Below are 22,626 nucleotides of genomic sequence, written 5' to 3'. Positions count from 1 at the left end.
AATTTTAGCCCCGAAGAATCTACTTCAGACTTCTAATCTCCAGAACTGTAAGATAATAAACTTGTGCTGTTTTCAGCCATTACATTTCTGGTAATTTCTTAGAGCAGTAATAGTACAATAATACACTACCACTGTGCTTCCCTAAATACTACCTATGTTTTTAAAATTTCTGTCAGTAGAACTCTTGAGAATGTTCTTTCTTGTCTGGCTGCTGCTTCTGAACTCTCTGTTGTTGAACTTAGGCCATTTTTAAGGTAAAAAAGTGACATGACTAGCTCTATATTTTGGAAGTGTACCTTGACATCAGTGCCAGTAGCCTGGGGAGCCTCAAGACTGGGGTTGGCAAGACCTGGCAAGAGGCAAATACAATAAGCATAGCAAGAAACCAAAAATAAGATAGCCTATCTAGATAATGAGGAAGATGGCTCAGAACAAATAGGCATTTAGAACATAGAATTGTGAAGATTGATGTCCCAATAGATGTAAGGGAGGAGAGGGTCGCTAAGGACAATTCTAGGTATTCAAGCTTGGGCACCTGTCGGGGTAGAGGTGGTGAGGACAGAAGGAAAAGCCAGGGTGAGGAGGGAGATAACATCTGGAGGCCGAGTTTTGGAGCTCATTCTGGTGTATCTTTTCAGATGCCAGGAAGTTTCACCCGTGGATAACAACCTGCTGGGTTGACATTCTTTTTGGGTCATGTAGATGTAGAGGGAGCAACTGAAGCATTGATGAGTAAGTGCAGCCATAAAATACAATGGAAATGTCCTACCTTATCTTCAATAATGGATAATCATTTTGTTGTTTGATAGGAGTTAATTTCTATTCTCCTTTTCCCCCTATCACATAATAGGTACAATTATATCTCACACTCAGGGTGATATAATTAAATATCAGCCTTTGTAGAGGAGCCTTCTTAGGCAGCTGATTTAGTACTTGTCAGGTTTATCACACAATAGATAGATGTTTTCTGCATGTAGCTGAATATAACAGGATATCTGCCTCGGAATGGGAGTGTTTCTAGATAGTCCAGTCAAACAGTCTGTGTATTGCATCTGACGGCTTTATTGCTTTATCAGTTCTTTGCTTAGGGAGGATTTCATTATACATAAGATATTGACATAAATTATGAAGAGGAGAATTGATTTTTTTCCATAGGTTTGATTCATTTATCATTGTTTGTATGTGCCAAGTTTGATACTGCAGCTTTCCTCCCAGTGTATTTATTTGGCTTACAAGTTATTTCCCTGATTTTACAAATACTGGTATTTAGTTCTTACTTCTTTTATTCTTGTGACTGCTCATGTTCTCAAAATAAGCCACAAATATAGTTAGTAAATAAAATATAGTTATATAAATGATTATAAATAAAATACATAACTAATAAAAAATAAGTAAATTGACTCTTAAGAGGAGTTCTGGATAATTCTAAGAATTCTGTCCTGCAAAATTAAGAGACATTTGATGCCAGTTTTCCTCCTGCCAGGTGGGAGAGAAGCAGGAATAGAATCTGGCTGGGGTAATTACACATGTAGATTATCAGAATTATGCTGATCCAGGGGCTTTAACATAGGAAGGAGCATGGGAGCCGTTCTTCTGGGGACCGTAAGACACATCTTGGTCTCAAGGCAAACAGAACTAGGAATAAGTAAAATATGGTCAGTCAGTTGAGAGATTAAAAAAGGCAGATATTGAGCATGGCATATTGACAACAGATTAATCAAGTTTAGTTGTAGGAAGTTGTAGCAGACACTGTTGTCAGCCTGCCCAAAGCCTCTTAAATCTCCTTTCCAGTTTTGTGGACTTCTGCTTTTCTGTTAAAACCTTCAGAGGACTGAGTGCCTTTAGGTTCCTGGAGTTGCCTCATGCAAATAAAGAGCCCAAAGTTCTCAGAAGTTACACCTCCTAGGGGCAGTTACCCGTCTCCTCCTCTCCCTCAACCAATGACAAACTGGTGCAGGGGTACAGAAAGCCCAGCAACTTTGCCTTGAGATGGGCCAAACTCTGAGGTGCACTTTGCACTCCATAGCTTTTTCTGAGATCAGGCTGAGGCTGGCCTTCACCTGAAAGCACACAATTTCTTGACTTCTTTCTCTGTCTTATTATGTTCCCCTAAATCCTGTGTTGGTTTCTCCTAAGAATGGTCCCTTACACGCATTTGAATCCTTAGCTAGAGTCTTCTTCTTGGAGAACCTGCTTCAGGACAGTCAGTAAACCAATAGCCGAGAAGATAGAGTTAGTTTGAAGAGCAAGGATAAAAATTATAATGATAATAATAGCTCCCCTTGATGGACTCTCACTCTTTTCTAGGCTTGGTTCTAATTGTTTTACAGTTTTTAATTGAATTTTTTCAAGAATCAAGTGGGTAGATGCTATTATTCCCATTTCCCAGTTGAAAAAAGGTTTAGAGAAACAACTTGTTAAAAATTTTATAGATAAAAATAAGGCTTTTGAGAGAGGACATTAGGACCATTATAGCATGGTAAGTGTTAATAAAGACTACTCATCTTTATCTCTTCCACTAACTACCTCTACCCCAGTCAGGATATGTCTGGCGCTGAGTCTATATGTGGAGTGATATAGATTTATCTATTGAATAGAAGAACTCTTGGGATAGGAAGCAAGGCTCTTATGATGGAATCATTTCACTTAATTCTATCAGCAGTGATGCACATTAATAACTTCTGGTTATCAGAAAGCTTAATAAGAGAAGCTGGATGGTTTGGGGTAAATCCAATACTACTGCTAGAACAAAACAATGCAAGTGTTGCTCGATACCTTGTAGACAGATATTAACTGTATTGAAGGACCACATTGAGTGTGTGGATATGATCAGATGATTGATACAGCTAATGTGGATACTAAATAGAGAGTGAGGATGATGTTGTATGTGGAAGGAGCAGAGACTGGCAGGAAACCTTGATTTTTTCACCCAGGATTGACGTATCTCTGGGGGCGGCTTAGAAGCTTGGGATGCTGGAATACTCACAGCCCAGAAGTGTCATAATCAGGAACTTTTCATTACGCAAAAAGTTTTGAATTTTTACATACCTAGTGGAATAATAATAAATTGAGTTGAAAAGCCTAAACTATTTTTATGGAGAACTTCAAGATGTTTTCGTATCCAAAGGAATGTTGTGTGGTCAAAGAACACCAGACTGAGTCATGGTATCTGGTTTCTAGTCTAATTCTACCACCAAATATAGTGTTAACCTTAAAAAAGTGGTTTGTTATTCTCTCCAGAATCTGGATTCCAGAGTTACTTTCTATAAAACCAAATTAACAGCTGACATTTGGAAAAGATGCCTCAGCCCCTGTGACCCTTGACCCTCTTTCCTTGATGTTTTGATATTAACATATCTGTTGGAGTGCCATCAATAAAAATTTATGTAAGCATATCACTAATTTGTATCAATTCATTCAAGTAATTCATGAAAGTATACAATAATAGTGAAAAGTATACAAATCATAAGAACACAGCTCAGCTCAGTGAATATTCCCAAAATAAACACACCTATGTAACCAGCACTCAGACCAAGAAAGAGAATTTACCAGAATCCTGGAAGGGCCCCCACACCCTTTCCAGTCACTAGTCAATCTCCTTCTTCAAGAGGAACCACTGCCCTGACTTCTAACAACATTGCTTAGGACCACTTGTTTTTACACATAATAAAATAGAGTCAGACTACATGTATTTTTTTTTTTTTTTTAATGTCTGGCTTCTTTTACTCAATATTGCTTGTGAGATTTCTCTATGTTGTGTGTAATTTTAGTTTATGCATTCTCTTTGCTATGTAATAATTCCATTGAAATGAATATACCTCAATTTATTCATCCTATGAATATATTCATAGAATTTAGGGGGGGTTTGCGTTTGTTTTCTGCTTTTTGTGGGGTTTTTTGGTTGTACCAAGAGTGTAACTATAAACATTTTTTCTTATTTTTTTTTGCTGAACATTTGTGAGTGTTTCTGATAGTTCTACACCTAAGAGTTGAAAGGCTGGGTCCTAATACACGTATATAGTTAGCTTTGTGCATACCTCCAAATCATTTTCTAAAGTGATTGTATAGGGAGAATGGATTTTAACATACAAAAGAAGAAAGAGAAAGTCCCTGGGCCCATCAGAACATCCCTCACTCCGTGAGCTAGTGAATATGGATCATGGTGCTAAACTATGGTGATTAGTGCTAAACTAAAGATAAGTGCCAGACAAAAGAAATGAGAAAAGTATGCTGACCAGTGAAAGAATTAGTTGCTGGAGGAAGGCAGGGTGGTCTGCCAGGCTAAGAAGAGGTAAGAGGAACAGTTTCTTACAGATAACCAAGAATGAATACACATGAGGGAAGACACGACCTGGTTTGCATGGGCACCCAGAAGTTTGGACCTCTGTGTTAGCAATGGATACAACTCTTGGAGTCCTGCCTTCCCCGGGGAGGGAGAATTGGCCAGAACTGGCTAGTGAGCATGACAAAAACAAGCCCAGGCAGGGGAGACAGGTGATTTGGGCCAAGGATTGCACATTAAGAATCTTGGGTTGGCCATAATCCATTAGGCCTGAGAATCAGAGATGTGGTTAAGAAACAATTTGTAACAAAGAGTAGATAAAACCACTGTGGTTGTAATTGTACAAGAATGTTCCTTATATTTCATTCTCCCCACAATCGCCCTTACTTAATGTATTTAAACACATGGAGAGCAGTTTGTGTGGTTTCTGAAGTATTGAAAGTAGAGGGAGTAATTTGCAGACAAAGCCAAGACAAGCACTAGGGGAGACGTTGATCACAGAGCGTCTTGGTGCACCTACTGTCAGCTCTGCACATCTAGGACTCTGAAGACAAGGAAAGCGGTTGAGAGCTGGCAACTTTTAGAGAGAAAGCATTAGCAAGTAGCAGAGACTGGGCAGAGAGGAGAGTGGGACCCCAAATAGCATTTAGTGGGTTCTCTCCTGCCCATACTCTTTTCAAATTGGTAACTTTCAGAGTATATTATTTATGTATTTGCAATAGACTTGTTTCATTGACATTCTAGTAAATCCATTGGTATGAGTTCCCACTGATGGATGATACACATTACAGTTGACAGTTGCTATATGTTTATGGTTTAATAAGCCTATTTTTATAGATGTAGAAGTTCTTTACAGACTTTTACTTGAATGTTACCACTATTGACTCTGAGGTTTTGACTCTTAGAAAGAGCTTTCCAGTTTCCTGATACAATGACCTCTGTTAGGGGTCTTTCTCACTTGTTACCCTGTCCTGGTCCCACGTGGATTTTGTGAATTGGGCATGTCCTATATTAAGGTGAAGAACAGCAGAAGATTTTCTACCCTGGCCATAGTAGAAGAATGAAGAACCCTCCTGAAGGAATATAAGAACGCTTATCCCTTTGCTCCATCCAGCAGAGTTTTCCATGCAAGGCGATGTCCTTACTGTGAGCTTTCCGCATATCCTTGGCAGATGCCGGTGCTTCCCTTTGAATAAGCTATGATGGGGATTAGGTTAAGAAGAAAAATATGTGGAAGAAAGCTGAGGAGATTCTGACAAGATTCCTCTGGCTTTGTACTCATCTCTGTGGGACGAAAGATGTTAGAAATGCTGACTTCTTCACATGAAAGACAGTCTTCAGAGCCATGGGAAAACGGGCAAGAATAAGTTCTCTAGATATATTTATGTGATAAGTACATAAAATGATTCCCTGACATTCAGAGCATGTTTTAGAAGGGGATTTGTGCAGCCAAATAATGATAAAATAGATGTCCTAAATGTGTCATGAGCATAGCATTGAAAAACGATTTTTGCCCACAGAATGCAGTCCTTATCTCTACAGTCAATATTCAATGCAAGCTTGTGGCTCTGCTCATATTTAGTCAAGGAGGAAAAAGGTGGATTCATCTCTAAGTGATTGATCATTACTGCTTTACTCTGCAACATTGGGGGAAAGATAAATTAGGATAGAATGTACACTTAAACCAGCCATTCTGTAGTAAGAGGCCTCCCAGTGAAGTCAGAAGGACCAAAGTGAAGTTTTCAGAAGTACTGTTGTTTCTCCAGAAGTGTTAACGGTGATTGATACAACTTGCAAAAACTAAAAAAATACTGCTAGTTACTCTAAAAAGCTAAACAGAAGGCAAAAAGTATCTTATTATTTTCCTTTTTAAAAGGAACACCAATAAAAAGTCCATTTTAGTGTTATGGGGTGTGTTTATTGACTGAATTGGAAGTTTCATCAATTATAGTACGCAATCAGAAGAGAGATTAGAATGAAAGCGTATAGATCATGATTAATGACAGGTAAAAATGACCAAGTGCTCTAACAGAAATAAGACTTGGGGGAGGTCTCTACTAAAGCCACAGCAGTTTCTCTCAAGAAGCATTTGCCAGGGTCAATATTAACATATACTGGCTATGTGGGAAGTGCTGAGCCAGGAGGTACTTAAGGAAACATGAGGCATTCTTGCTGTTGAGAGACTCCAGTCTAGTGGTGGATACTGGACACAGCCTTAAAAACATAAGCAATCTCAAAATGTGACACTAAGGTATTCTGGGAAGGTATAATTAAAGAGCTGATTCTAGAAGAAGGAATAGTATTTGTATTCTTACTATTGCTCAAAATGTTGAGTATTAACCGGATCTACCATCAACTGAGTATCGAGTTACCACCATGTGCTAAATAATATTCTAATAGTTGGTAACACAGCAGTTAGGAAAACAATGGCTGGCTCTCATGAAACTTAATTTCAGTCAAGTTAATTGAAAAGCTAAAACCTTACATACTAAAGGCAGAATTGAGCAGAATAAATTTTGAAAACAGAATCAGACAAAATATACCTCTTCCAGAAATACTCTTTCTCACAGGTGAAAGACTGTTTCAGCACCTTGAACATAGTTGTCATTGTACGGGAGATACTTCATGTACATCCTACTGAAATATGTCCCTTCCTCCCACTTGCAAATGAGAAAATAAAGGTTCCATCAACTTCTGTTGTTCAGCTAAGGTGGGAAAGCTTGAAATCTAAGCTAAATCTATCTGAGGCCCATGCTTGTGTCCTTCTCAGGACACTATGCTGCCTCTCTCATTGGAACTCTTGCTTCATTGGGTCATTTTTCATGGGTATTTCAGTCCATTCACCTTCTATTTGGTTCACCGTGCCTGGGAGAGTTTTCTTACTCAGGATCCTTTGAAAAGACATCACAGGTCTTAAAAGTTGTAATCTCCTTGAACTATGGGCCGAAGGGTGTAAAACAAGGGACTAAGAAAAAATAGTATAAAGATAACTGACATGTGTCCTCAAACCATCTACAGAACAAGGGCATCTCTTCCTCCTCTGAGATGTGACTGATTGCAGGCACAGGGTGCCCTGGGAACTTGGCCTTGGCTCGTTTACCCTGGGAGGCCCTCCGGGGACCTTGGTTGGGCTGATTCATCAGGAAATGAAGCTCCCTCCTGGCAGAGGTTTGCGGAGAGCAGAGCGGGGGATGATTGGAGCCTTGCCCATCACTCCCAGAATGGGAGAAGTTACGGTGCTCCTATTAAAAACTCAAACGCAGGGCACAGGCCACGGAATATTTTAAGCTTGCTCTGTGTCCAGAGCGCTATATCATAGACTTGATTTAATTGCGCTCTGGTCTGCTTAGGATGTATTTAAGCACGCAGGCAACTTTGATGTTTTCCAGGAAACTGGTGAAAACTTCTCAGTGGCAGACTGTTGGGCCAGTGAGAAGGTAGAGGGACTGTGTGGAGGAATGCTGGGGGTCTCCTTTCAATTCCAAACAGTCCATCTCTCTAGGTTCAGCTCCAACTCTGGGGCTGCAGGGCACCTTTCAAGAAAACATGCTTCAAAGCACCCAGGAGGTTCCTCAGACTGAGAGAAGTCTCAGGAGCAGTAGGAATCTCTTTAAGAAACTGTACATGTGTGACCTTGAGGAAGAGGTGCACTTTCATGAAGAGAGAAAAACCGCCATGGTAGCTGGCGGGATTATTGAAGCTGGAGGAGTCTGACAGTGGCATCCAGCTGCACAGTAAATCCCAGACATTCACAGGCCCCGGGCTGTAGATTCTCTCACAAGTTTTGCTTTGTTTCCTATCAATGGTGTTAACAGCTCTGCCAATGTCCCGCAATTGTGCGAGGAGGACAATACCCAGAGAGAAAAATCAGTACAGTATTGTTTTATTTTTATGCCACATCCAGACAGAAAGATCTCATCTATGCATTGTTTCGTTGTAGTGGGAATAAATGCAAGACTATGAGAAAATGCTGATACCAGTTGTCAGAGAAAACTATTTACCATGTCCCTCCATTCTTTCTTTAGGTATTTTCATTATAATCTTTTCAGCTTCACAGAGAGATGAACAAAACTCGTGCACTGATTATAAAGCAGACGGCTGAACTGCATTGATTATGACCTTCACTCTTAAGGTTAACAAGTGGGGAAAAAACAAACCATTGACTTCAGTAGTTTGGTTACTATTTTCTGGGAGATATTTTTTCTTTCCTTTTATTGCATCTCACTAGATTGAGTTCTATATAAATGTATTAAATTCATTTGTTCATTCACGCGCTCATTCAATAGTTTTAAGTGACAGCTATGGGCAAAACATGCATTAGTCCCTTAAGATATAGCGATTAGCACAATCCCTGAGTCTTGGAGACTAGAGAGTCTAGTAAGAGAGGCTGCTTCATAAGAAAAAGAGGAAATCCTATTACCCAAGTCAGGGGCTTTCAAAGCAAAAGAACAGATTTACCAGGCTGCAGTCATCTTTATCAGACAGTTTTACACATCCCTCTACCAAGTGTCAAGTGAGCTGAAAATAAATTTCTGACTTTTGACCTTCCATCCATTTTCAGTCAAAATACAATTATTTTTGTAAGTTTCAGTGTGAGTCACTTTGAATGGAATGTATGAAAGGCAAGGAGTTAAGTATTGTTAACTCCTGATTTACTTAATTTTGCTGAAGATCTTTTTTTTTTCTTTTCGTGTTTTTTTTTTTTTTATGAGAAAACTGATTTCTTTAATTAGTAATAGGCATTAAGAGACAACGGAAAAATAGTTGTTGAAACATCGGGCAGCTTCTCCTTGTGGACTTTCTCCAGTAAAGACTTACTTCAGTCCTTTGTGTGGTTTTTGACACAAATTCCTGCAAAACCAGCATTTTCCAAACTTTGACCATTTGTGCAAATCTTAACATTTTTTTTTTTTTAATACTCATTCTACAACTTTTCTTCCTCAGCTATTTTGTTATATCAGGGTATCATGCCTACTAGTACCTACAAAATATTTTATTTGAATTGACTTATTTTTTAAACATTTAAACTAGTTTATTTTAAAAAGCGATGCCCTGTGACTGCCATAAGTGAGAGACCAATTTCGCTTGCAATAAATAGAAGAGAATTGCAAAAACAAATAAAATGCAAACTGATATTCCTAAATTCTCTCCATGTACTGTTAGAAGGTTCATAGCCTTTTCTGTGTTCGAAAGAAAGATTAGTCTGTGATGAATAATGTTAAAGAAATACTCCCACCACCTGAGACTTACTCTTAGATACGGGAAGAAAGTCTAAAAATAATAACAATGCTCTCCTCACTGTAGGACTCAGGGCACTCTATGTTATGCTTGGGCATCTCCTAAGGATATCGGGCATCTCAAGGGCCACAGTCTGGCCACGCCCCAGGCTCCGGTGGGAAATTCTTCAGCAGATCTGGGAAGAGCTGCTTCCCCATTGCCAAGGGGGCTCAGGGGCAGTTCTTATTTCAAACAACTGTTTCTTTCACCTCAGATTTATAACAATCAACTTCACTCAACTATTCAGAGATACGGATAATTTAAGGGAGTCCGTGGATCTCCTCAGTAGATTTTAACACCTGCAGCCTGTGACATCTGTCACCACCAGCTTCCTGGCTTCATTAGTCTTCCTTTAATTAACAGTTTAATTCTTAAAAATAAACCTTACAGTATGTGGTTATGAGTGATCGTTTCCAGTCAGCCTAACAGAAGGCAATAACACTAGATCATGGCTGAGCTCCCTCCAATAATACAGTGCTGGGCAATAATGACAACAGGAAGTCATTTATCAAGCCCAGGTTTCTCCCATTTCATCTAGACATATAAATATCTTATTTTTAATCGAGAGAAAGATGAGCTGAGAAGATGATGATGGATCACGTGGGTGACACTGTGGGCCAGCCAAAGCTTTAAACGTGACATATTTCAAGTCACGGGACGCGGGAAGAGCAGAGGGAGGGAGAGGAGAGAGTATCCAGCTTCACTTGACCACAGCGGGCCCGGCGGCCACGCCTGCACATCCAGCCTTCCCTGCGCCTCGGAGCGAAGCCGAAGTTTCTCCAGGTCCACGCAGCTCGTGACAGTGGCACGTTGCGGAGAAGCTGACTTTGAGTTAGACACGATTGTTAACGGTGAAAGGAAATAGTCAGTTCCTTACTGCAAATTTGTCCTGTGGTATCTTTACAGAAGGGTTTTTGTTTCAGAATAGTAAGTGCAGAGAGAGAAATTGCTAAAACGCCCTAGGTCAAGAAAGAGAAAGACTATGCAGGGATCTGCTAGTCAAAGATGGGATGGGGCCCGGCCGGGCGTGGCTCAGCGATGGAGCATCCACCTAGGGTCCAGGAGATGGCAGTTCGATTCCCGGTCAGGGCACATGCCCGGGTTGCCGGCTCCATCCCCGGTCGGGGGCGTGCAGGAGGCAGCCGATCAATGACTCTCTCATCATTGATGTTTCTCTCTCTCTCTCTCCCTTCCTCTCTCTGAAATCAATAAAGATATATATTAAAAAAAAATAGAATCACTTAATAAAAACTATTTTCCTAAAGAAGGATTAGTTTGAGAAATGTAAATGGGGAAGAAAGAAGGTTGGAGCTGGGCTAATGTTTATAGTAATTTTCTTTCCCTTCCAGAATGAATATTCCTGTGGGTAAAGCAATATCATTCCAAGTGTCTCAGCTCTCCTTTTCCTTTTTCAGGATTCTTGCACTCAGAACATAAAAATAACCAAGAACACGTAGGATGAAAAACTTTGAGAGCTCCTGAGAATAATCAAAGGAGAGCATTTTAAGAGCTAATTTCATTCCATCATTTGCCACATTGTATCTGTTTCTAGATGACAAATAACGGAACCTCTGTAGAAGCTGATTTTTGACAGTTCTATATGACCTGCAGACTAACCACGCTACAGAAGATGAAGGGAGATGGAGAACCAGTTACAGGAAACCTTCATTTGTAGGAAGGGTGGGGGCTGCTGCTAAATTGTCTACTGATTTCTGAAACATGGTATGCAAAGCTTTTGGTCAGAAAAACAGCCTCTAGCAAGCTATGCATTTTACATAAAAAAAACCACACACAACAAAACACACCAACACACACACTTTCCTTCACAGGAAAGATGGCTATGAATTTAATTATAAGCTCTTCTTTTTGCATAAATTTGGTTCAGTCTAAATAAGACTTGAAACATGGAACAATGTCCATGAAGTACAATTCACCAATTGTTACTTTTAATTATGTTCACATGCATAATTCATGAATACACTGCATGGACAAGAGGAAAGAAAAGATAAGAAGGAACAAAAGAGATGAATTTTCCATCAAACAATTACTATATAAATAGACAACATATTTAATACATTAGTTAGCAAAGTGATTCTTTGTTCTTGCCAGTCTGGGGCTTAAAAATGTTAAAAGAATCCCTAAACATAACATTGTTACATTTCACTAATGTCTCTCTTGAGTGAAAGAAACAGGGATTATCATTCTTTATATTAAAAACAAACTAAAAAATTTCTCCTAAAATGTGAAGGTATGGGTATGGTTGACAGAACATAATGTTATAATATATAAATATTAAAATGGATTCTAGTGTGACTTCTTAACATGGAAGCACTTAAGAATGACATTATTTTCTCATTAGGGGAGAAAAAGTCTTTTTTGGTGCTAGGTTTGTCATTTCATGTTGCTGCAACGTGTTTGCTTTATAGAATCTTCCTAGCAGTATATGTATCTTGCTGGAAAGAAAGAAGTGGTACAAACAGGTGTAAGTGGCATTGCCATGGAGTCTAAGCTATTTCCTCAATGATATAATTTTTATGAGAGCCTTTGATATAATAGACTCAATGTGATTTTTAAACCCATTGAGGGCAGGAGCTTTGATACCAGCCCATCGCCTAACGCAGAGTCTTGAGACTGTACCATTGACTAAATACCTGGTGAGATTCATGGCTACATGTCCCTACCTATCTGCTAGTATGAACCTCACCTACCTGCCTTTCCTGGTGCTCCCCCAATGTCTTCAATCTCTGGTCTCTGTATTATCCAAACACCAAGTACTTCATATTGACTTTTTAGTAAGTGTTGATATTGGTATTTCATAAACAATGGGAATTAATTAGTATAACGAAGGCAGGCGGCGGGAAAAGGGGCTTTGAAGGTGAATCTGTCCTTTGACCTCATTCAGCAGGTATGACACAGCTCAGTGAAACACAGGGCAAGAGAAGTCAAGTTCCTCAAATCTACATAAGACCCCACAAGGCCACCACCTTCTATCACAGCTGATGTATTTATTTCCACAGTGGCCCTGCCTTGGGAACTGACTTATCCTTTGGGCACGAAATGCTGTCAGAGTTTCAGAGAATTTTATCTTTAATGCCATGTCCTTTCTATGCCAATTAGAATAATCTCCTTGGGCTCTTAAATAATTTGTCTGTGTAATCTCAGTCACACCGCAAAGAGTCACAAATCCTTTGCTGATTGGAAGACAAAGTGGAATCTCCTCAGGCACAGTTAGAAATTAGTCAAAAATTTTAAGTCAATGTGATGTCTTTTCCCTCCCTTCTTTTATCAAATGAAGAAAGCTCCCTCCACAGATTAATGCACAAATTAATTTGAAACAGGTTCACGGGAACTTTTTTTGAGCTAATAACCCACACACACACACTCTGCCCACAATTGAATAGTCTTAATGAACCTAAGAATTAGACATATTTCCCAAGGAATCAAAATGCTTTGCTTGAATTCTGAAAGGTTTACTCTTTCTCATGGTTCTTTAGTATCCTGGGTATTTAAAAGGATTAAGGGCCTAAAGTTTATTAGGAACTCTTTTTATGGTATTGGGCTGCAAACTTCTGTAGAAGGAGCAGACCAGAGTGGCTTAATTAATTCCTGACTGATTATAATAACTGTCTTCTCACCCCATCTTTATTAATTATTTTTAAGCACCTGAAAATAATCCTATCACTATTTAAGTAGTAACCCTCACTTAGAGGAATATCATTTTATGTTAAGAAATTCCCAGTCTTAAGCACCTTAGAAAGGTCAGTTTGATTTACACCCCAGAGGAGGAGGGTAGGCTATGCTCTAAGTGCTGCCCACCACACATCCCATTGCTGCTGTGGCTACATCAAAGAGCTTCACCCTGTTTCTTAGTAACTGCTGGTCCCAGAACACCTGTTTTTGGCAGATTTGTTTGGGTTAAATTTCTTTATTCAAAATGTGAATTTATCTCGCCTTTGAGTCCTGAATTGATGTATATCTCCATGTAAAAATCCCAATTCTGCCAACTGCTCCAGACAGAATTTGTGGATTAATGGCTTACATTCATCAACTCAACATTCTTTTGTCTTTCATGGCTCTTTTGTATAAATATAAAACTAGTGATTTTAAGTATACAACATGGGTAATATTTCTGTATATTCAAATTCTGCTTTGCAATTTATATTTATTTCTTCAAAAACATAAATTAAGAATTTATTATATGACATACACTCACAAAATAACTTGGTATATCTTGAAACAGAGGGTTCAAAACATTATTCAACTTTTCCTTTCTCCATGTACACACACAAACACATACACCAGGAAGCTCTCTGGTCATCTCTGATATTTCTTTTTTCTTTGCTTCTTTCTTCTCTTGCATTTTTTGTTTCCATAAGAGATCCTTGTTCTCATCTTGCAAAAATGTAGGAAGAAATAAAGAGCAGAGAAAGTAGGGAAAAAAAAGAGTTATTAACACTAATTAGAGTTGAGTAAGAAATTAATAGATAAAACATAATAGCTTTCCAATACACCATCCATAACTGGTCTGGAATATAAAAAGATCAGATTCCACTCACAAGAGCAAAAATTATACAAAGACTTAGAAAAATATTTTAAAAAGAAGAGTATGACAACTTTTAAATTTTATTAAGAAAACTATAGAACTTCACTGAGGGATTGAAATCAAACAGACATAAGTACCTTTTTCTAGGTGCAAAGACTGTATACTTTAAGTATACAAAATTCTTCCAAATAAATTATAGGATTATTGTAATTTCTGTTCATTGCATGGGGATATAGTTAATTGTGTAGGAACTGGACAGACTGATCTGTGTCTCCACCTCTTTTAGAAAAGGAGACTGAAAATTCATCAGTGTCTTTATGATGATACCCTCTTAATACTTTTAAGTCTCAAATTCCCTGAAGTAAACATCTTTGCCTATTATTTTTTGTTTTCTAATTATAGACACATTTTTGGGAAGCAGTTTAATGTAATAATATATATGCCTTTCCAGATTGTTAATCCCTGCAACAGTGGCATGGCATAAGGAGGGTAGATGCATCTTAGTCGGCATTATAGATGGGACACATGGCCTTCTGAAGAATGTGCGGAGTGATTTGAAGTCAATGAGCACAGAAAACAAATATTTTCAGATAATAGCATACGAAGAGATGCAAATCAGCAAGGGCCAAGAGAAGTCAATAAGGGCAGAGGAGAGACATAAATCATGGAAACCTTCTCTAGGAGATATGCAGTGACATTAACAAGGAGGGGGAGTTTGTTGCTCTTTTCTCAAATGAATTCTCATTGCTTACTATCCTCTGGACAGTCCTTGTGTCATAGAAGCCAAACAGCGGCAATGTGAGCACACCATCCTCCACACGTGCTGCTGTTTCTTGTAGAAGGAGCACTTGTATGCAGAGGGTGGGGTGGGTAGGTAGGGACTGCGGTGTACAGGCCGGGCCATATGAAAAAAGAGGTGAGAATTTGCCTATCTTCTCTTGGAGGACTTTTAACCATGAGAAGATATTCAGACTGATTATCTGACCTGTGAACCTGCAACTGTTTGTTCCATGTACAGACAGTGCTTTGATGCTTTTCGATCTCAAATGTCATTTAAAAAAAACCCACACGTAAGGACTTATAGCAAAAATTTCAGCAACAATTAATTACAGGGAGAAAAATGGTCTTCTCTGAAATGTTCCACTCGAGAAAGCATATCACTAATATTATTTTGAAAGACAAAAATGAATCAATTTTTCTTTCCAGACAAATGAAACAAAAACAATTTCGCTCATGAGCTGAGATGCTAAGGGCCAGCTCCCTGTGTCAAGGTGAGCGATACCAGCCATGACGTCGCTTCTGAGAACCGAGGCTCAAAATAGAAACACTCCCAGAACTTCCAATGTCTCCATTCCAAGCGGTTGCTAATATTTCATGTACAAATTTGCAGGCCATCTGAAAGAATAAGAGATTGTGTTCATTTCTTTCTCTTCGGGTTCCCAGGACACTACTCAATTTTCTGTAACGCAAGAACACCCTGTTTGGGATGGGAAGTCTTCACAGCTCAAAAGGGCTACCTCTTTGGGATTTGTAGCACTGTTTTAGATTTTGGCTCCCTGCTTTACATTTCTGCTTTGGTTTCCTGATGTTTCACCATCACACCAAATGGCTTTTCAGAGCAGAGTTCTGTTTAAGCGCTTTCTGTTATTAAATGTGGTATGTTTCTTATGGCTGGATTGCATTACATAAAGCTATGTTGGGGAATTAATTACTAAGCATCATCTTGTCATGGCAAACTTATATGTGCACACACACAAATGTAATAAATCTCTGGTGTGGAGCAAATGAATCGCTACAGAATATGTACGTCTGCAGTCGTACAAGTTTAATTACTTTGTCATCGTGGACCTCTTAGGTCTACCCAATAGAACCACGGCTGTCTGGACAGCCAGCAAAGCAGACAATCAAAGAGTTGTGTTGATATACACAAAACACAAGATCAGACTGAATTATTCTCCACTCACCATCCCAAACCTATCAAGTCCCTTGTTACCATATAGAAATTACAGAAGGCATTAAGCTTTTTGGGGAAGCATATATGATTTTTTTCCCCAAGGTAAGCATTTCCCTGAGTTTCTAATCACCTCTCAAATAGGGCCATGGTTTTTATGCTTATTTTATAATAGTTTTTTCATGATTTTTAGAAACTAAAGCTAACTGTACATATTTTGCAAATTATACATTAATAATAATTACTTATTAATATGTTTTTAATAGCAATTAAAACTACACATTTCTAAGTAACACAAGTTAAAGTCACTTAAAGTTAATAAGACGGTATTCTTTTTTTCTCCATAAATTTTGTTTTTATTTTCTTAGTGAAGTATAACATACATGTTATAAAATGAACAAATCTTAACTGTACATCTAGATGAAAGTTTAGGAATGTATAAACCCATTATATTGCAAAGTTTAACCATCACCCAGATTAAGATATAGGATATTCTAAAGCCCAGAAACCTCTCTCTTGCTCGCTCCTTAGTCACTACTCACTCCACTAATCTGACTTCTTTTAAAAAAATTGTTATCGAATTTATTGGGGTGACACTGTTAACTAATATTATGCAGGTTTCAAGTGTACATTCTAACACATCATCTGCATATTGTATTGTCACCACCCCAAGTCAAGTCTCCTCCCAGCACCATGTATCCCCCCTTTACCCTCTCCTACCTGCCCCACCCCTTTCCCTCTGGTAGTCACCATAGACAGCATTCTTATGCATGTTTACTATATCTGGTACTTTCACCAGCCCAGCTGTCAACAGAATTCTTTGGATGAGCAACCTGAGGTACGGTGAGGTTAAGTTGATCACCTGGGCCACATAGCTAGTGAGTGATGGGGCCAGCACTCAGCCTTAGACAGCCTGCTGCAGAGTGCTGCTCTTAGCTACTGTGCTGGCTCTCACATGTCTCTAGTCACCCCTGATCCTAAGACTCTTCGCACTACCTTCACTGTTTACCTGAGTTCCCACCAGAATACAAGCTCTCGATGTCCTGTGCACTGCTGTAAATTCAACCCCTCGAACTGGGCCAGACAGATAGTAAGCTCTTAATAAGAGTATAGGAGAGTGAGGTGTTGAGCCTCTATTTAACATTGTCTTGAGGCAGCACATTGCCACGAATCTGTGCTTGAGCCCTGCAAAGAGAGATATGTGGAAAAGGGGAAGGGACCTGAGACCTGAGGGGTGCTGCTTGGAGACCTTTGGTGTGACTGCAGGTGGTATCAAGATGGGTGAAGAGGTCACAGGGCACAGCCAGCCTGTTGAATACCTTGGTTATGATTGTCCCTATGGTACTGCTGACTCTGGCACCAGAGGGGTTCAGGACCACAGTGCTGACACCAGAAGGAAGAGAAACAATAAGGGACAGTCTCGGAAATGTTCCCAGTCTATCAAATTAAGTCCCAGAGATGTCGCTGTCAAGACATCACTGGCACAGGTGACATGGAACCAAGGCATGGCATTGGCAGCCCTTCCCAATATTCCTGGAGTGCGGAGGCACTTTCATGTTGCTTCATGGGCTTGGAGGCTTTGTTGGTGGTCATTAACGCAGGAAGGTGGGGCTGGAGGAGGAAAGGAGTGGCTGCCAGGTCCTGGTAGAGTGGGCTGTGTCTGTATCACGGGGAATAGATCGCCCAATGACTCCCAGAAAAGTTTGGAGGAGTGAAGAGAATGGAGGGCCTATTTTACCAGGTCAAGGAGAGTTAGATAAAAACTAACCTCATTTTTATACCCAGGCTGGTGTTGCCTGAGAATATAAAGATTACACTTTATAGAGAGACAAATGGCCTGTGGACAACAAGCTAACCTACCGATTTACAGGTTTGTGTAGGGTGTGTGTGTAGGGAGGTGGTAGAGCCACTGAATTTTTTAAAAAAGGTCTCACCATGAAGCCTAAAGAGCCTTGGGTCTTGGACACTTGTGTCTATGTCACATACCTAAGTGCACTGAGTTGGAAACATGGTGGCAGCTGAAAGGTTACCTAGATAATGCAATTTACACAAATAAGTGGCCTGCAATAAATGAGAACATACCCTACACAACCATAGTTCTGGGAAATACATCAAGTTTATCTTTTTAATAAAAGTTGAGAAATTGCTTTCCCTTAATTAAAGTGAGTGGGGAGAGAGTGTATAGGAAATGAAACAACAGTGTTGGATCACGAGACTGGGGTGTGAATTTTAGAGCCTGAGAAGATCGCACTTTCCCGGGGGTCCAGTGTGGGGTTCTTTAAAAACCAAACATACCTTGGTAAACAAAGGCCGTTTGTATACTCCTCTTGGCAAAAGGTTTCCTCAGGTTGAAGTCTGATACAGAGTCAAGAACTTTATTTTGCTGGGCAACTATGTTTGTGGAAAGCTAAATGTTTTTGTTGCAAACACAAGGGTGTAGGGTCAGGAAAGAAAAGAAAGATTTCAGAGGTGTTACACTTCATTGGAAAAAAGAATGTTTATGATGGTATTTTCTATCTCAAGTGAAGGAGTAGGAGTCAACCCTGCTGATTCTCTTGTTCCAACCCTGTCTGATGTGACTTTCTACACAATTGCCATCTACCTTCCTGAAGTTGGAGGAGCACCTGGTGAAAACCTGCATTAGATAGTCGTACAAACTCTCCCAGAACTTCCGTCTCCATTCCAAGCAATCTCTAATATTTCATGTACAAATTTGCAGGCCATCTGAAAGAATAAGAAATTGTGTTCATTTCTTTCTCTCTGGGTTCCCAGAAGACCACTCAATTTTATGTAATACAAGAACACCACTGTTGGGATGGGAAGTCTTCACAACTCAAACAGGCTACCTCTTTGGGATGTGTAGCATTGTTTTAGATTTTGGCTTCCAGCTTTACATTCTGCTTTGGTTTCCTGATCTTTCACCAACCTGGATCTGCCCGACTTAAAATCAAGAATCAGGGTTTTGATGTTAAAAGACTTGAGGTAAAGGTGTGTATGAGCAAAGACAGAATTAAGACTAAATCGTTGAAATATGCTGACAAGCTGAACACACACATACACATATGAATGTTTTCTATCGTATACAAATATTTTATGCTCTGCATTGGAGCAGAATATATTCCTCTTCACGATGAGTCACCAATTAAGACCTACCTTCAGAATTCTGTTCTTCCCATTCCATTCTGGAGTCATCCAGTCTGCAAGCTGAGCCACAACTGTACCTTTATAATGAGCAGGTCGTGCACTGAATATATTCTCAAAGTTTTTCTTTAGATCCTTGCTACTCGAAGTGTGGTCCATGATTCAGCAGAGTTGGCATCTCCTGGGACCATGATAGAAATTCAGAATCTCACACCCCAGCTCTATTGAATCATAACCTGGAAATCTGTAACAAGATTTCCAGGTGTTTCTTACAGAGAGTAAGCATTGTTCGAAATGCCTGCTGTAGTTTTGAGTGACGAAGAGTATTTGGAAATTGATTATCGCTTTGAATTTAGATAAATGTGATAATCTTACTATTGGAAAACATCATAAAAGTTATCCCAGAGGTCTGAACCTGTTATGTTTATTAGATTACATTGGGAACTTTGTGAACGCTGGCTAATTTTCTTTCCCCTTACAATTCTGGTCTTCTCTCCTTTCTCTCCAGTTTTCACCAGGAAGAAGGAAATCTCTTGGTGTCAGTTTCTCAAAGATTCTTCCTCACCGGTGGATAACAAACAAACCCAGAGGAGGGAGTGTACTGTGTCTGGCCCTTCTCCCCGTGACTGCAGCTACTGACAACCAATGAACGGTTTTCATGGCCTCTCTATGCTTTCTCCTTCGTTCTTTAAGTTGACACCAGATCTTTTGAGAGTTGACATTTCCAGATCACAGAGAAGGTGCAGCCAGGTAAGGAGCAAGTTTGACATCTGACTCATTCTGCAGTACCCATCCCCGCTTCCTCTGTGTTCCATACCATGTTGCGTAGTCCTCTGTTAGTAGCACTCGGTTTGTTCTGTCTTTTATCATATTTGTTATACATCTGCCTCTCCAACTGGATTCCAAACTCCTTGGGGACAGAAAGAATCCATCTTCGTTTTTATCCCTCCAACACATCTACATTTAATACAAGGCCTTACAGCACCACATGCTTAGGAAATTCACGTGTCAAAAATTCACTATATACATATCTGTGTATGCATTGCCAATCTCTCTCTTTTCAAAATTAGATTTGTTGTCATGGAGACGTCAATGATTATGACTTGTAGATGAGAGACAGAAATTGAACAATAAGTCTCGGTTATTGACTAGCAGAATGCAAAAGTTCTATTTCCACAGTCCTTGTTGTAACAGATGGACTATAGCACTCTAAAGTTTCATCCAGTAACATTCATTAAAATCTGTGAATGACCCAGATGGTAAAGAGTTGTACGGGGAAGAGTGGGCCTAGATGTGATAGAACAAAAATTTCCTGATAACTTTTTATTCTTTTTACTTTTTTTTTTTTTTACCTCCCACAGAGTTTCTTCCATCCTTCACTTCACTATTTCATATCATCCATAAATAATAGGAGACAGGGTGGACGCCCTGGTTTGAATCCTGACTCTGTCCCTTACTAGCCCTAAAACTTCTGTGAGGCCCCAAGCAGAGGACTCCTCTACCATGTCTAGATTTCTGACCCACATAAATTGTAGCACAGTAAATGTGTGTAGCTTTCAGTCACTAAGTGTATGGTGACTAGAAAACTAGTATAGTGCAGTTACCAGCACATAAGTGAGACTCACATTTGCTAATGGGTCCAGTCGTCTAAGACCTTGACTGTGTCCTCTCAGTTATTTTGTGACGGTTCTGGGTTTTTAAGGTGGGCTTGCATGAACTGTTTCAAGCTATTGTTATACAGGAAGGCATTAGCTTGAAGTTGTGTTGGAGCTAAAAATAATCTTTTCTTAATTAGATCATTCTTTCAGTCCCTGTTGTCTTTTAAAACAATTAATAGACTTTATTTTTTTAGAATAGCTCCAGATTCACAGAAGAATTGAGCGGATAGTATGGGGAACTCCCATAACCACTCCTCTGTTTCTTCTGTTATCAACATCTTGCATTAATGTGGTACATACGTTATAATTAATGAGTCAATATTGATATTAACTATTTATTAACTAAAGCATAATGTGACATATCAACATTACAGTATCACACAGAGCAGTTTCTCTACCATAAAAATTCCCTGTGCTCTATTTGTTCATCCCTTTATCCTGTGCCCCCCCAACCCATGACTGCCACTGGTATTTTTACTGTCTCTATGGTTTTGCCTTTTCCAGAATGACACATGATTGGAATCATATAGGCAGCCTTTTAAGAGTAGCTTCATTCATTTGGCAATATGCATTTAAGCCCCCCATGTCTTTTTATGGATTAATAGCTCATTTCTTTTTATTACTAAATAATATTTTATTGTAATGTTGTACCGCAGCTTGTTTATCCATTTATCTACTGAAGAACATCTTGATTGCCACCAGTTTTGGGTAATTTTGAATAAAACTACTTGCTGTACTCATTCATTTGCAGGTTTATTAGCACAAATTTAAAAAGGGCTCCTATGAAAAACAAAAGCTACTCCTATCACTCAGGAGCTCTGTGCCTGTAACCAGGGACAAAGACCAAGTATATTTCTTATTATATCACAGCAGGACAGAACATAAGTTTGTATAACAGTTATCAATAATAATAGCACTTTCCCAAATGCACTATTTAATCTTCAGGCAAGTACCCAGTGTTATGAACTGAATGTTTGTGTCCCTAAAATTCATGCATTGAAGCAATCACTAATAGGATTCTATGTGGAGACAGGACCTATGAGGAGGTGATAAAGGTTAATTAGGTCATAAGGATGGGGCCCTTATCTGAGGGCTGGTGCCCTTATAAGAGGAAAAGACATGTAAGGGCACAGCATGAAGGCAGCTATCTGCAAGCCAGGAAGAAAGTTCTCACCCAAAACTGAATTTGCTGGCACCTGATCTTGAACTTTCTAGTCTCCAGGACTGTGAGAAACTAGCCATCCAGCCTGTGGAATTTTATTATGGCAGGTTATGCTGATTAGGTACCCAGGGAGGGTATGTACCCACCACTTGGAAGAGCACATATAGGACTGGATCTTGAGGGTGCTGGGTGGAGGAAGAAAGAATTTGAAGTTAGATAAGGGAGAGTTTATTGCTATGGGAACACTGCTGTGATACAGAATTTAATACTGGCAAGGTCCCAGGAGATGTTAATCTAATGGTGAGTTGGCCCTTGAAAGTAGAGAAAAAGTGTTGGCCCACAGTGAGTGAATCAGAAATGCCAGCCTTTTGTATGGAAGAAGAGATGAAAAGTCTCAGGAACTTGGGCCTGCTATAATGTATTTATTACATGTGATTGGAGAACCCACTAGTTGACTGTTTAATGAGAGAGCCTCTGGGAACTTTATCTACCAAAACAATAGGCAATTTGCTAATAAGAGAGGCACTCACATCCTTAAGAAGTACAAAAGGGGCTGCTCTTCATAGGCCAGCAGTGATTTAGGGACATACTGTCATAACATTGGGCTCCCTG

General features: G+C 39.4%; 1 long non-coding RNA gene across 1 annotated transcript in view; it reads left to right on the top strand.

The window, feature by feature from the left end:
* LOC148092553 (uncharacterized) overlaps nt 1-20,487 on the top strand; it is a 174,188-nt gene extending 153,701 nt beyond the window's left edge. The window contains exon 3 of the long non-coding RNA XR_015714898.1: nt 19,703-20,487. This is a non-coding gene — a long non-coding RNA (uncharacterized LOC148092553). The remainder of the gene's footprint in view (nt 1-19,702) is intronic.
* The last annotated feature ends 2,139 nt before the right edge of the window (nt 20,488-22,626 follow it).

This window comes from Miniopterus natalensis, chromosome 8, assembly GCF_054644295.1.
Source record: "Miniopterus natalensis isolate mMinNat1 chromosome 8, mMinNat1.hap1, whole genome shotgun sequence".
Lineage (NCBI taxonomy): Eukaryota > Metazoa > Chordata > Mammalia > Chiroptera > Miniopteridae > Miniopterus > Miniopterus natalensis.
Note: the sequence above shows the minus strand (reverse complement) of the source record. Positions and strands in the feature narration are given on the sequence as shown.